The following is a 15000-nucleotide window of genomic DNA, read 5'->3' on the forward strand; positions in this document are numbered from 1 at the left end:
AGCTTCGCCAACGTTTCGCCAACTCGTGCGGGAGACTTTTTCCGCTTCGCGGCAAGTCGTCGCGCCGTGCTCTCCGCATCAACCGCGTACGCAGCGAACCGCAAACGTCGGGCGCAGCCTCCTCACCTCCCTGCGCTTTGCGCGCGAACGTTCCCTGTTCGCGCGGCAAAGCCTGGAGGAGGCACGGCCCCGCAGCGTGTTCGAGCGCCCGGTCTACGGGACACCCTGCTTACTTCGAGGGCAACAAGCGCAACGCAAGGCTGCGATCTCGCGCACTTTGCGCACGGCTGGAGAAGCTTTGCTGGCCGGCTTTCGCTCCTCGTGTTTACCGTGCGTTAAAGTTGCGCGTCCGTGGCTCTCGCAGCTCTTGCGCGCCCGGTCGCAGAGAGGAGTACGCAACCTCGACCGCACTTTCCCTGCAGGCTTCCTTCCGACTCGAAGTCCTGCGGCGGTCTCAACGAGGTGCCACATCCTCAATGCAGTCGGTCGCCCCCGTTTCGGTTGGGCTCTGGCACGACGGTCGCCACCGTCTCGCCCTTGAGTGGCCGCTGTTGGCGCTCGCTGTGAGGTGTTCAGCGTGCTGTCCGTGTTGCCGACGCGGTCAAAACGAGTCGACGGCTCACGTTCCCTTGTGCGCCGAAGGCTCTCTTGATATGTGATCCGACCCTCAGACAGACGAAGCCAAGGGAAGACCCAAGGCCGCAATGTGCGTTCAAAGAATCAGTGCTCAGTGTGTCCTGCAATTCACACCAAGTCTCGCAGCTGGCTGCGTTCTTCATCGACCCGAGAACCGAGTGATCCACCGCTTAGAGTCGTGAAAAAGTGTTTGTTCAATTCCGTACAGTCAAAACCAAACGTTTCTGGCACTCGGCCAAACAGTGGCCAAGAAGGGCGCTTTTCAGCGCACGCTTGGACTCCAAAACTCTGCCGCGCCTTTTTCGGCTGCCGCAAATCGAGCAAACGGTGTGTTTCGGACGGCGTTTCGCTTTCGCTACTTGCGAGTGCTTTCGTGGTCCACCCCTCTATAAATACTCGGGAGGCGTCGAAGCCGGTTCTCCAAGCCGGACCCGTAGGTATCGTTGTGTGCTCGCTCTCATTGGCCCGCCTAACCAGAAAATGCCTGCGGTACACCCATTTGGATAAGAGTGCACGCAGATGCGGGCCTCGACGGCTACACATTTCCTCGGGCGGCCGCCTCCCGGCCTCCGTGGAGCGCGGGATGCACGGTCCCATCGACAAGCCTCTCCCGTTTTTACCGTGGCGTCGCGGTTCACCACGGCAGGCGGGTCGGTCTCCTCCGCATAAAAAGGGGGACCCCCGCTTTTTGTTCCACGAAATCGCACAAGCTTTTTTCGCATCCACGGTTTGCCACCGCACACCAAAATGCCGATCCGGCTGCCTACTTTAGCCAACAGGTGGAGCCAGGCGCGCCGTACTTGCGCGGCACTTCCCACGTCCACCGAAGTCGGTGCCAAGGACCACTTTCGGCGCCGGAGCCGCGTACGAGCCTACTCGAGGCGGAAGAACGAAGCCAGCAAGGGCCTGGCCGCAAGTGCGTTCAATTGTCGGGACGTCCAAGTCCCTCGTTCTTCCGTGCTTCCTCTTTCGGCAAGTCGTTGCGGCACCTTCCCAAAGCGCGCAGACCCGCTAATCGCGACGAGCGCGACGTGGCCGTGCCGCCTTTCCCTCGGCAGCAAGCAAAACGCCTGGCAACGTCGACGCTCCCCTAACCGCGATCTCGCACCGTGTTTCGTGTGGCGAATTCAAAAGCCGGCCGGCGCTGCTGCAACCATTACGGTCGGTACGCATACGCCGCGGAGGGCGGGACGGTCATCGGAGCGTGCGGTTCCTCCATCGAGTACTGCGCACCTCGGCCGTCGCATCGCCGTGCCATGACCGGCCGCGCGTCAACGCGAACCGGTGCCAGCGAGATCCCTCGCCTGCAAGAACCGACCGGCAGCCTCCGTCACCCGAGGACGCGGAGGCGCTTGCCGCGGACGGCGGGACGGTATGCACTGGTGCACAGCGGACCCGTCACATCGCCAGTTCCTTGACCGACCGCCGACGCTTGTGCCGTTCCTCTCGTACTTGGCAGTCGCCGCGCGATTGTCGGGTCTCGTTCTTGCACGCTCGAACGGTCGGGAGGGCACTCGGCTGGCGTTTCGGGAACGCGCAGCCTCGCCTTCTACCGACGTAACCACGACTCGCCGTTCGCGCTCCGCCGCTCCTGTTTACAGTACTAGGCGGTCCCGCAGCGGTCGGGTCGCGCATTTCGAGCGCTTCGAGCCACGGTGCAGTGGCGGGTCGAAAGCCGACCTATGAGTGCGTTGCGCCGTTTGTACCCGCGTCCGCCACCTGGCCGACCGTCCAAGGTCGCGGTGTTGGCGTCCGCTGGGCGCAACAATTTGTCACGGGGTGCCGCTCCACATTCAGGCAGCCCCGTGGGGAAAAGCCGACCCCGCGTCCAAACGGGGTCAGCGGCAGAAAGTGTCGGGCGCAGACGCAGCTGAGGCGCTCACCCTTCACAATCCGTTAATGATCCTTCCGCAGGTTCACCTACGGAAACCTTGTTACGACTTTTACTTCCTCTAAATGATCAAGTTTGGTCATCTTTCCAACAGACCGGCGCAACCGAAAGGCCGCGCCGGACATCGGTCCGAAGACCTCACTAAATCATTCAATCGGTAGTAGCGACGGGCGGTGTGTACAAAGGGCAGGGACGTAATCAACGCGAGCTTATGACTCGCGCTTACTGGGAATTCCTCGTTCAAGGGGAACAATTGCAAGCCCCTATCCCAATCACGAAAGAAGTTCCACGGGTTACCCAGTCTTTTCAGACAGGGATAAAGACACGCTGCTTCCTTCAGTGTAGCGCGCGTGCGGCCCCGGACATCTAAGGGCATCACAGACCTGTTATTGCTCTGTTTCGTGCGGCTAGGAGCCGCTTGTCCCTCTAAGAAGGTTGTAAGGTGCTGGGAACCCCGCACCTATTTAATAGGCTAGAGTCTCGTTCGTTATCGGAATTAACCAGACAAATCGCTCCACCAACTAAGAACGGCCATGCACCACCATCCACCGAATCAAGAAAGAGCTCTCAATCTGTCAATCCTCCCAGTGTCCGGGCCGGGTAAGTTTTCCCGTGTTGAGTCAAATTAAGCCGCAGGCTCCACTCCTGGTGGTGCCCTTCCGTCAATTCCTTTAAGTTTCAGCTTTGCAACCATACTTCCCCCGGAACCCAAATACTTTGGTTTCCCGGAAGCTGCCCGCCGAGTCATTTGAGTAACTCAGGCGGATCGCTGGTTGGCATCGTTTATGGTCAGAACTAGGGCGGTATCTGATCGCCTTCGAACCTCTGACTTTCGTTCTTGATCAATGAAAACATTCTTGGCAAATGCTTTCGCAGTAGTTCGTCTTGCGACGGTCCAAGAATTTCACCTCTAGCGCCGCAATACGAATGCCCCCGTCCGTCCCTCTTAATCATTACCTCGTATTCCAAAAACCAACAGAACAGAAACGAGGTCTTGTTCTATTATTCCATGCAAGTTTATTCAGGCGACTCGCCTGCGTTGAGCACTCTAATTTTTTCAAAGTAAAAGCACCGGCCATCTCGAGGCACACAATGAAGTGCACCAAGAAAGAACCGGCATGATGTTCAGTCCGAGCCGTCGCATCGGGTAGATGCACTACTCGTCTGGAACTGAGATCCAACTACGAGCTTTTTAACCGCAGCAGCTTTAGTATACGCTATTGGAGCTGGAATTACCGCGGCTGCTGGCACCAGACTTGCCCTCCAATTGATCCTCGTTAAAGGATTTAGAGTGTACTCATTTCAATTACGGGGCCTCAAAAGAGTCCCGTATTGTTATTTTTCGTCACTACCTCCCCGTGCCGGGAGTGGGTAATTTGCGCGCCTGCTGCCTTCCTTGGATGTGGTAGCCGTTTCTCAGGCTCCCTCTCCGGAATCGAACCCTGATTCTCCGTTACCCGTAACAACCATGGTAAGCAAGTAACCTACCATCGAAAGTTGATAAGGCAGACACTTGAAAGAAACGTCGCCGGCTCGTGGCCATGCGATCAGCACAAAGTTATCCAGAGTCACCACACAATACGGGCCGAAACCCGATCGATCTTGGTCTAATAAAAGCACCCGTTACCCAAAGGGCTCCAGGCTCACTGCATGTATTAGCTCTAGAATTGCCACAGTTATCCAAGTAGGAAGAAACGATCTAAGGAACCATAACTGATTTAATGAGCCATTCGCGGTTTCGCCTTATTTCGGCATGTACTTAGACATGCATGGCTTAATCTTTGAGACAAGCATATGATTACTGGCAGGATCAACCAGGTAATCGTTCGACTGCGCGTCCGTCCTCGCCTTCGGCGGGCCGGACGCAGTCTGTGTGCGGCGGAGGCCACCTTCAGGCGCCCCAACACGCTTATTTTGCACTCCGAGATGACGGCGTTCGAGCTCGCTACGGCACAACCTTCCCGAAAGACGAGTGGGAGCCGTGCGGCAAGAAGCACGTTCATGCTCGCTCTTTTTCGTTGCATCGACTCGGTCGCGCCGTGCGGGTTGCCCAAGCCCGCTGCACTGTCGGTGGACCGGCCGGAACTAGCAACGGAGCCGAGACTGCAAAGCCGCCAGACGACGGGTCACGCCCGCGTCTTCGGCGCTTTCGCATCTGAATCGCCCGAGGACGACACGGAACACACCTCGATATCGTGGTAAAACGGCACCGTCCGACAACCAGCCCCTAACGCATCAAGCGGATGAGGCTGCAGACGACTGCCGTGGATTCCCCTGGAGCAGACCCGAGGACACGCTTGACGAGGCCGAAGCCCGCCGCATATCAGACACCCGGTCGCTTTCGCGTACGCCGCTCACGAGAACCCCCACATAATAGCAGCGATAAGTACCCAGACCTCCTTGGGCACTAATACGAGCGTACTCGAGAAAATTTCACCGCGGGTGTGCCCCGAAACGTGTGGCACGTTGAGCGTGCCACAAGTCTACGTCGCTCTCAAACCCGCCGAGGTCGTAGAATTTGCGACCCTACTCACGAAATTCCCACCGAGGATACGGCCGCAAACGTACCGCACCTTGGGTAGGCCACGAGTTTGTGCAACACTACGCTGACGGCACAGCACCGAGGTCGTGCGCGCACGCACGGGAAAATTCCGCCGCGGTTTCTGCCGAAAACGTGAGGCACCACGACTCTCCGCAAGTTCGCGTCGACTGCGAAAGACCGAAGTCGTGAACGACGTGTCCGCTACTCGCCGCCGACACGCTGGACACCAAACGTACAACGACTCGACGGCGTCGTAGAGGCCCACGACGCGGTTTTCCTTAACGACGTCTCGGCGTGGCACCGACAGGTTAGAACGGCCGACCAACGTTCCCTGTCCGCCGTTCGGCTCAGTCGAAGGGCTCGGCGACTTCGGCAACGCTGCGAAGCCGCACGGTGACGCACGCCATGTCCCCATTTTTTTTTTTTTTCTTTCTGCGTCTGCCGGGGTGCCCCTATAATAGCAGCGATAAGCACCCAGACCGCCGTGGGTCGCTCGCCCCGGCTGACGTGGTTTTTCGTACTCCTGCGGCGGTCGCCGTCAAGCACGTCCAAATACGCTACTTTCGTGGGCGCATTCACGCTCTTTCGCTTCGCCGGAGTGCCAGCACTCACTCTGCCAAAAACGGCGAACATCCGAGCGGCGGTTCCCACTTTTGCGTCGGCGTCGCAAACCCCGCCCCGGCAGACGAGGTTTGCCGTACTCGTGCGACGGTGGCCGGCGGGCACGTCGAAAGACGCCGATATCGTGCGCGAATTGGCGCACCTTGGCTTCACCGGAGTGCCGCCACTGACTCCTCCAAAAACGGCGAAGATCCGAGCGGCGCTTCCCACTTTCGCATCGGCGTCCCGAACTCCGCCCCGGCTGACGCGGTTTACCGTACTCGTGCGACGGTCGCCGGCGAGCACGTGGAAAGACGCCGATATCGTGCCCGAATCGGCTCCGTTCGGCTTCGCCGGAGTGCCAGCACTGGCTCGGCGAAAGACGACGAACATCCGAGCGACGGTTCTCACTATTGCGTACGCGTCGCAAACCCCGCCCCGGCAGACGCACTTTGCCGTACTCGTGCGACGGTCGCCGGCGAGCACGTAGAAAGACGCCGATATCGTGCCGGAATCGGCCCCGTTTGGCTTCGCCGGAGTGCCAGCACTCACTCGGCCACAAACGGCGAACATCCGAGCGGCGGTTCCCACTTAGCCGTCGGCGTCCCGAACTCCGCCCCGGCAGACGCGGTTGCCGAGCTCGTGCGACTAGCGACCGCGAAGCCGTCTCGCGACGCCGCTTTCGTGCGCGGCTCCCACTGCGACCTGGGTCACCCGAGGTCGACGAGCAAGAAAGAATGTCGAAAAAAAATTTTTTTTTTTTTGCGTCTGCCGGGGTGCCCCTATAATAGCAGCGATAAGCACCCAGACCGCCATGGGTCGCTCGCCCCGGCTGACGTGGTTTTTCGTTTTCCTGCGGTGGTCGTCGTCAAGCACGTCCAAACACGCCACTTTCGTGGGCGCATTCGCGCTCTTTCGCTTCGCCGGAGTGCCAGCACTCACTCTGCCAAAAACGGCGAACATCCTAGTGGCGGTTCCCACTTTTGCGTCGGCGTCGCCAACCCCGCCCCGGCATACGCGGTTTGCCGTACTCGTGCGGCGGTGGCCGGCGGGCACGTCGAAAGACACCGATATCGTGCGCGAGTCGATGCTTCTTGGTCTCGCAGGAGGGCCGCCACTCACTCCTGCAAAAACGGCGAAGATCCGAGCGGCGCTTCCCACTTTTTCGTCGGCATCGCAAACCTCGCCCCGGCAGACGCGCTTTGCCGTACTCGTGCGACGGTCGCCGGCGAGCACGTCGAAATACGCCGATATCGTGCCCGAATCGGCCCCGTTTCGCTTCGCCGGAGTGCCAGCACTCACTCGGCCAAAAACGGCGAACATCCGAGCAGCGGTACCCACTTAGCCGTCGGCATCCCGAACTCCGCGCCGGCTGACGCGGTTGCCGAGCTCGTGCGACTAGCGACCGCGAACGCGTCTCGCGACGCCGCTTTCGTGCGCGGCTCCCATTGCGACCTGGGTTACCCGAGCTCGACCAGCAAAAAAGAAGGTCGAAAAAAAATTTTTTTTTTCTGCGTCTGCCGGGGTGCCCCTATAATAGCAGCGATAAGCACCCAGACCGCCGTGGGTCGCTCGCCCCGGCTGACGTGGTTTTTCGTACTCCTGCAGCGGTCGCCGTCAAGCACGTCCAAATACGCCACTTTCGTGGGCGCTTTCGCGCTCTTTCGCGTCGCCGGTGTGCCAGCACTCACTCTGCCAAAAACGGCGAACATCCTAGTGGCGGTTCCCACTTTTGCGTCGGCGTCGCCAACCCCGCCCCGGCATACGCGGTTTGCCGTACTCGTGCGGCGGTGGCCGGCGGGCACGTCGAAAGACACCGATATCGTGCGCGAGTCGATGCTTCTTGGTCTCGCAGGAGGGCCGCCACTCACTCCTGCAAAAACGGCGAAGATCCGAGCGGCGCTTCCCACTTTTTCGTCGGCATCGCAAACCTCGCCCCGGCAGACGCGCTTTGCCGTACTCGTGCGACGGTCGCCGGCGAGCACGTCGAAATACGCCGATATCGTGCCCGAATCGGCCCCGTTTCGCTTCGCCGGAGTGCCAGCACTCACTCGGCCAAAAACGGCGAACATCCGAGCAGCGGTACCCACTTAGCCGTCGGCATCCCGAACTCCGCGCCGGCTGACGCGGTTGCCGAGCTCGTGCGACTAGCGACCGCGAACGCGTCTCGCGACGCCGCTTTCGTGCGCGGCTCCCATTGCGACCTGGGTTACCCGAGCTCGACCAGCAAAAAAGAAGGTCGAAAAAAAATTTTTTTTTTCTGCGTCTGCCGGGGTGCCCCTATAATAGCAGCGATAAGCACCCAGACCGCCGTGGGTCGCTCGCCCCGGCTGACGTGGTTTTTCGTACTCCTGCAGCGGTCGCCGTCAAGCACGTCCAAATACGCCACTTTCGTGGGCGCTTTCGCGCTCTTTCGCGTCGCCGGTGTGCCAGCACTCACTCTGCCAAAAACGGCCAACATCCGAGCGGCGGTTCCCACTTTTGCGTCGGCGTCGTAAACCCCGCCCCGGCAGACGCGGTTTGCCCTACTCGTTCGACGGTCGCCGGCGAGCGCGTCGAAAGACGCCGATATCGTGCGCTAATTGGCGCTCCTTGGCTTCTCCGGAGTGCCGCCACTCACTCCTCCAAAAACGGCGAAGATCCGAGCGGCGTTCTCCACTTTCGCATCGGCGTCCCGAACTCCGCCCGGGCTGACGCGGTTTACCGTACTCGTGCGACGGTCGCCGCCGGGCACGTCGAAAGACGCCGATATCGTGCCGTAATCGGCCCCGTTTGGCTTCGCCCGAGTGCCAGCACTCACTCGGCCAAAAACGGCGAACATCCGAGCAGCGTTTCCCACTTTCGCATCGGCGTCCCGAAGCCCGCCCCGGCAGACGCGGTTTGCCCTACTCGAGCGACGGTCGCCGGCGATCACGTCGAAAGGCGCCGAATTCGTGCACGAATCGATGCTTCTTGGTCTCGCAGGAGGGCCGCCACTCACTCCTGCAAAAACGGCGAAGATCCGAGTTGCGCTTCCCACTTTTTCGTCGGCGTCCCGAACTACGCCCCGGCTGACGCGGTTTACCGTACTCGTGCGACGGTCGCCGGCGGGCACTTCAAAATACGCCGATTTCGTGGGCGCATTCACGCTGTTTCGCTTCCCCGGAGTGCCAACACTCACTCTGCCGAAAGCGGCGATCATCCGAGCGGCGGTTCCCACTTTTGCGTCGGCTTCGCAAACGGCGCCCCGGCAGACGCGCTCGTGCGACGTACTCGTGCGACGGTCGCCGGCGAGCACGTCGAAAGACGCCGATATCGTGCTCGAATCGACCCCGTTTCGCTTCGCCGGAGTGCTGCCAGTCACGGCGCAGAAAACGGCGAACAAGTGTTTTTTTTTTTTTCCTAGAATTTGTGTTATAGAAGGCACATTTGATATCGGACGATAATTTTCAACTTTATCACGCGCACCGATTTTCGTGTAGAGGTTTGCAAGTTTATGGGAATTTCTCCACTTGGAATAATGCGATTTAGTAGTACTACGAGAACTTCATGGATGTACTCAAGGGTACGGGGCAAGTCAGTTACGTCAACACCTGCAGATTTTTTACACTTCAAACTGAAAATTGTTGGTTGTGAGTCCTCGTGTGATATTAAAGGCCGATTCGCTAACACATAGAACAAAGAAAGAAAGGAAGAAAAAACGCCCGCGCTCGCTCAAGAAACCTGGGTTCGCAACAAGTGGCAACAACAAGCAACCGAGCGAGTGCGCCAAAACCCGTGGCGGCCGAACAAACGCGAAGTCCCAACCGCGTCAGCCGGGGCGGCACGGGACAGGAAAAATCACTTCAGCCGGGGCGGCGGGGCACCGAATAAACCTCGTCACCTCGTCGCAGGATAAAAGAGGAAACAAAAAGTCTAAACAGCGTCTGCTGGAGCGAATGCGTAATAAAACAACAACAACAAAAAAAAAAAAACACCCGCGCTCAAGAAGTCTGCAATCCTCACAAAAGGCGACTGTGACCGAGCAGCGTCAGCCGGGGCCGTGCGGAAACGGAAAAACCGCGACTACCGGGGCGTCGAGGCACCGAAAAATCCACTTCAGCCGCGGCGAAAAAAAAAAACAAAAAGAAAGACGGAGGGGGGGGGGGGAACCACGTCTGCCGGGGCGAAGGAAAAAAAAAAACGCGTCTGCCGGGGCGAGCCCGGGTGCGGCACCACCGGGAAAACTGTGGCAAACAGACATGGCGATCGAGTGAGTGGGCCGCCAGCCAGGCTCAGCCAAAAAGTGCAAAGTCCGAACTGCGTCAGCCGGGGCGGCAAAAACCGCGTCAGCCGGGGCGGCGCAAAAAACCGCGTCTGCCGGGGCGGCACGAAACCGCGTCAGCCGGGGCGGGGCGAAAACTGCGTCAGCCGGGGCGAAAAGAAAAAAAAAACGCGTCTGCCGGGGCAAGCCCGGGTGCGGCACCACCGGGAAAACTGTGGCAAACAGACATGGCGATCGAGTGAGTGGGCCGCCAGCCAGGCACAGCCGAAAAGTGCAAAGTCCGAACCGTGTCAGCCGGGGCGACGCAAAAACCGCGTCAGCCGGGGCGGCGCGAAAACCGCGTCAGCCGGGGCGGCACGAAACCGCGTCAGCCGGGGCGGCGCGAAAACTGCGTCAGCCGGGGCGGCGCGAAAACCTCGTCAGCCGGGGCGAGCGAAAAGGGGGGGGGGGGGGGAACCACGTCTGCCGGGGCGAAAGAAAAAAAAAACGCGTCTGCCGGGGCGAGCCCGGGTGCGGCACCACCGGGAAGACTGTGGCAAACAGACATGGCGATCGAGTGAGTGGGCCGCCAGCCAGGCTCAGCCCAAAAAGTGCCAAGTCCGAACTGCGTCAGCCGGGGCGGCAAAAACCGCGTCAGCCGGGGCGGCGCGAAAACCGCGTCTGCCGGGGCGGCGCGAAAACTGCGTCAGCCGGGGCGAGCCCGGGTGCGGCACCACCGGGAAAACTGTGGCTAACAGACATGGCGATCGAGTGAGTGGGCCACCAGCCAGGCTCAGCCAAAAAGTGCCAAGTCCGAACTGCGTCAGCCGGGGCGGCAAAAACCGCGTCAGCCGGGGCGGCGCAAAAAAACCGCGTCTGCCGGGGCGGCACGAAACCGCGTCAGCCGGGGCGGCGCGAAAACTGCGTCAGCCGGGGCGAAAGAAAAAAAAAAACGCGTCTGCCGGGGCGAGCCCGGGTGCGGCACCACCGGGAAAACTGTGGCAAACAGACATGGCGATCGAGTGAGTGGGCCGCCAGCCAGGCACAGCCGAAAAGTGCTAAGTCCGAACTGCGTCTGCCGGGGCGGCACGAAACCGCGTCAGCCGGGGCGGCGCGAAAACCGCGTCTGCCGGGGCGGCACGAAACCGCGTCAGCCGGGGCGGCGCGAAAACTGCGTCAGCCGGGGCGAGCCCGGGTGCGGCACCACCGGGAAAACTGTGGCAAACAGACATGGCGATCGAGTGAGTGGGCCGCCAGCCAGGCACAGCCGAAAAGTGCTAAGTCCGAACTGCGTCTGCCGGGGCGGCACGAAACCGCGTCAGCCGGGGCGGCGCGAAAACCGCGTCTGCCGGGGCGGCACGAAACCGCGTCAGCCGGGGCGGCGCGAAAACTGCGTCAGCCGGGGCGAGCCCGGGTGCGGCACCACCGGGAAAACTGTGGCAAACAGACATGGCGATCGAGTGAGTGGGCCGCCAGCCAGGCACAGCCGAAAAGTGCTAAGTCCGAACTGCGTCAGCCGGGGCGGCAAAAACCGCGTCAGCCGGGGCGGCGCAAAAAACCGCGTCTGCCGGGGCGGCACGAAACCGCGTCAGCCGGGGCGGCGCGAAAACTGCGTCAGCCGGGGCGAAAGAAAAAAAAAAACGCGTCTGCCGGGGCGAGCCCGGGTGCGGCACCACCGGGAAAACTGTGGCAAACAGACATGGCGATCGAGTGAGTGGGCCGCCAGCCAGGCACAGCCGAAAAGTGCTAAGTCCGAACTGCGTCTGCCGGGGCGGCACGAAACCGCGTCAGCCGGGGCGGCGCGAAAACCGCGTCTGCCGGGGCGGCACGAAACCGCGTCAGCCGGGGCGGCGCGAAAACTGCGTCAGCCGGGGCGAGCCCGGGTGCGGCACCACCGGGAAAACTGTGGCAAACAGACATGGCGATCGAGTGAGTGGGCCGCCAGCCAGGCACAGCCGAAAAGTGCTAAGTCCGAACTGCGTCTGCCGGGGCGGCACGAAACCGCGTCAGCCGGGGCGGCGCGAAAACCGCGTCTGCCGGGGCGGCACGAAACCGCGTCAGCCGGGGCGGCGCGAAAACTGCGTCAGCCGGGGCGAGCCCGGGTGCGGCACCACCGGGAAAACTGTGGCAAACAGACATGGCGATCGAGTGAGTGGGCCGCCAGCCAGGCACAGCCGAAAAGTGCAAAGTCCGAACCGTGTCAGCCGGGGCGACGCAAAAACCGCGTCAGCCGGGGCGGCGCGAAAACCGCGTCAGCCGGGGCGGCACGAAACCGCGTCAGCCGGGGCGGCGCGAAAACTGCGTCAGCCGGGGCGGCGCGAAAACCTCGTCAGCCGGGGCGAGCGAAAAGGGGGGGGGGGGAACCACGTCTGCCGGGGCGAAAGAAAAAAAAAACGCGTCTGCCGGGGCGAGCCCGGGTGCGGCACCACCGGGAAGACTGTGGCAAACAGACATGGCGATCGAGTGAGTGGGCCGCCAGCCAGGCTCAGCCCAAAAAGTGCCAAGTCCGAACTGCGTCAGCCGGGGCGGCAAAAACCGCGTCAGCCGGGGCGGCGCGAAAACCGCGTCTGCCGGGGCGGCGCGAAAACTGCGTCAGCCGGGGCGAGCCCGGGTGCGGCACCACCGGGAAAACTGTGGCTAACAGACATGGCGATCGAGTGAGTGGGCCACCAGCCAGGCTCAGCCAAAAAGTGCCAAGTCCGAACTGCGTCAGCCGGGGCGGCAAAAACCGCGTCAGCCGGGGCGGCGCAAAAAAACCGCGTCTGCCGGGGCGGCACGAAACCGCGTCAGCCGGGGCGGCGCGAAAACTGCGTCAGCCGGGGCGAAAGAAAAAAAAAACGCGTCTGCCGGGGCGAGCCCGGGTGCGGCACCACCGGGAAAACTGTGGCAAACAGACATGGCGATCGAGTGAGTGGGCCGCCAGCCAGGCACAGCCGAAAAGTGCTAAGTCCGAACTGCATCTGCCGGGGCGGCACGAAACCGCGTCAGCCGGGGCGGCGCGAAAACCGCGTCTGCCGGGGCGGCACGAAACCGCGTCAGCCGGGGCGGCGCGAAAACTGCGTCAGCCGGGGCGAGCCCGGGTGCGGCACCACCGGGAAAACTGTGGCAAACAGACATGGCGATCGAGTGAGTGGGCCGCCAGCCAGGCACAGCCGAAAAGTGCTAAGTCCGAACTGCGTCTGCCGGGGCGGCACGAAACCGCGTCAGCCGGGGCGGCGCGAAAACCGCGTCTGCCGGGGCGGCACGAAACCGCGTCAGCCGGGGCGGCGCGAAAACTGCGTCAGCCGGGGCGAGCCCGGGTGCGGCACCACCGGGAAAACTGTGGCAAACAGACATGGCGATCGAGTGAGTGGGCCGCCAGCCAGGCACAGCCGAAAAGTGCTAAGTCCGAACTGCGTCAGCCGGGGCGGCAAAAACCGCGTCAGCCGGGGCGGCGCAAAAAACCGCGTCTGCCGGGGCGGCACGAAACCGCGTCAGCCGGGGCGGCGCGAAAACTGCGTCAGCCGGGGCGAAAGAAAAAAAAAACGCGTCTGCCGGGGCGAGCCCGGGTGCGGCACCACCGGGAAAACTGTGGCAAACAGACATGGCGATCGAGTGAGTGGGCCGCCAGCCAGGCACAGCCGAAAAGTGCTAAGTCCGAACTGCGTCTGCCGGGGCGGCACGAAACCGCGTCAGCCGGGGCGGCGCGAAAACCGCGTCTGCCGGGGCGGCACGAAACCGCGTCAGCCGGGGCGGCGCGAAAACTGCGTCAGCCGGGGCGAGCCCGGGTGCGGCACCACCGGGAAAACTGTGGCAAACAGACATGGCGATTGAGTGAGTGGGCCGCCAGCCAGGCACAGCCGAAAAGTGCTAAGTCCGAACTGCGTCTGCCGGGGCGGCACGAAACCGCGTCAGCCGGGGCGGCGCGAAAACCGCGTCTGCCGGGGCGGCACGAAACCGCGTCAGCCGGGGCGGCGCGAAAACTGCGTCAGCCGGGGCGAGCCCGGGTGCGGCACCACCGGGAAAACTGTGGCAAACAGACATGGCGATCGAGTGAGTGGGCCGCCAGCCAGGCACAGCCGAAAAGTGCTAAGTCCGAACTGCGTCTGCCGGGGCGGCACGAAACCGCGTCAGCCGGGGCGGCGCGAAAACCGCGTCTGCCGGGGCGGCACGAAACCGCGTCAGCCGGGGCGGCGCGAAAATTGCGTCAGCCGGGGCGAGCCCGGGTGCGGCACCACCGGGAAAACTGTGGCAAACAGACATGGCGATCGAGTGAGTGGGCCGCCAGCCAGGCACAGCCGAAAAGTGCTAAGTCCGAACTGCGTCAGCCGGGGCGGCAAAAACCGCGTCAGCCGGGGCGGCGCAAAAACCGCGTCTGCCGGGGCGAAATAAAAAAAAAAAACAAAGAAAAAAGCCCGCGCTTAATCAAAAGAAAACAAAGAAAAAAGCTTGCGCTTAATCAAAAGAAAACAAACAAAAAAAGTTCGCGCTTAAGCCTGGCGGTGGAACCACCGGGGCAAACAGACCTGGCGATCGAGTGAGTGGGCCGCCAGCCGGGGTGAGCCAAAAAGTGCAAAGTCCGAACCGCGTCAGCCGGGGCGACGCAAAAACCGCGTCAGCCGGGGCGGCGCGAAAACCGCGTCAGCCGGGGCGGCGCGAAAACCGCGTCAGCCGGGGCGGCGCAAAAACCGCGTCAGCCGGGGCGGCGCAAAAACTGCGTCAGCCGGGGCGGCACGGAAAAACGAAAACCGCGTCAGCCGGGGCGACATCAAAATGAGGAAAAAAAAAAAAAAACTGCCTTAGGACACCTGCGTACACTTTCATGCGTTTGGGCATATCTCTCTGTAACACGCGCGCCCCTCGTTACGCGCGGCACTCTGTTTTCTCCGACACCCATATTTCGGCGGCATGTGGCACGCGCGCCCGTCCCTACGCACGGCACACCGCAGTGCTTTCTCGATATTTTTCTTTTCCTCCAACACCGTCATCTATAGGCTTTTAGTGACCTGTTGCTCGTGGCACAAGTTCGCTAGCTCTGACACCTCTTGCATGCGCACCGTTTTTGCGCACGGTGCTATGCCGCAAAGCACGGCAGTCGCATGCGTTTCTCTCAGGCACCTCTTTTTTGAC

At 61.8% G+C, this 15000-nt stretch overlaps 2 non-coding genes across 2 annotated transcripts; both read right to left on the minus strand.

Annotated features, from left to right (window-relative positions):
- Positions 1-661: 661 nt before the first annotated feature.
- On the minus strand, positions 662-814 carry LOC142794717 (5.8S ribosomal RNA). The gene has a single exon (XR_012892564.1). It is a non-coding gene; the product is annotated as a 5.8S ribosomal RNA (ribosomal RNA).
- A 1719-nt stretch (positions 815-2533) lies between these two features.
- LOC142794718 (small subunit ribosomal RNA) lies at positions 2534-4348 on the minus strand. Its single transcript, XR_012892565.1, has one exon. It is a non-coding gene; the product is annotated as a small subunit ribosomal RNA (ribosomal RNA).
- Between the last annotated feature and the right edge of the window lie 10652 nt (positions 4349-15000).

Source organism: Rhipicephalus microplus, unplaced genomic scaffold, assembly GCF_043290135.1.
Source record: "Rhipicephalus microplus isolate Deutch F79 unplaced genomic scaffold, USDA_Rmic scaffold_486, whole genome shotgun sequence".
Lineage (NCBI taxonomy): Eukaryota > Metazoa > Arthropoda > Arachnida > Ixodida > Ixodidae > Rhipicephalus > Rhipicephalus microplus.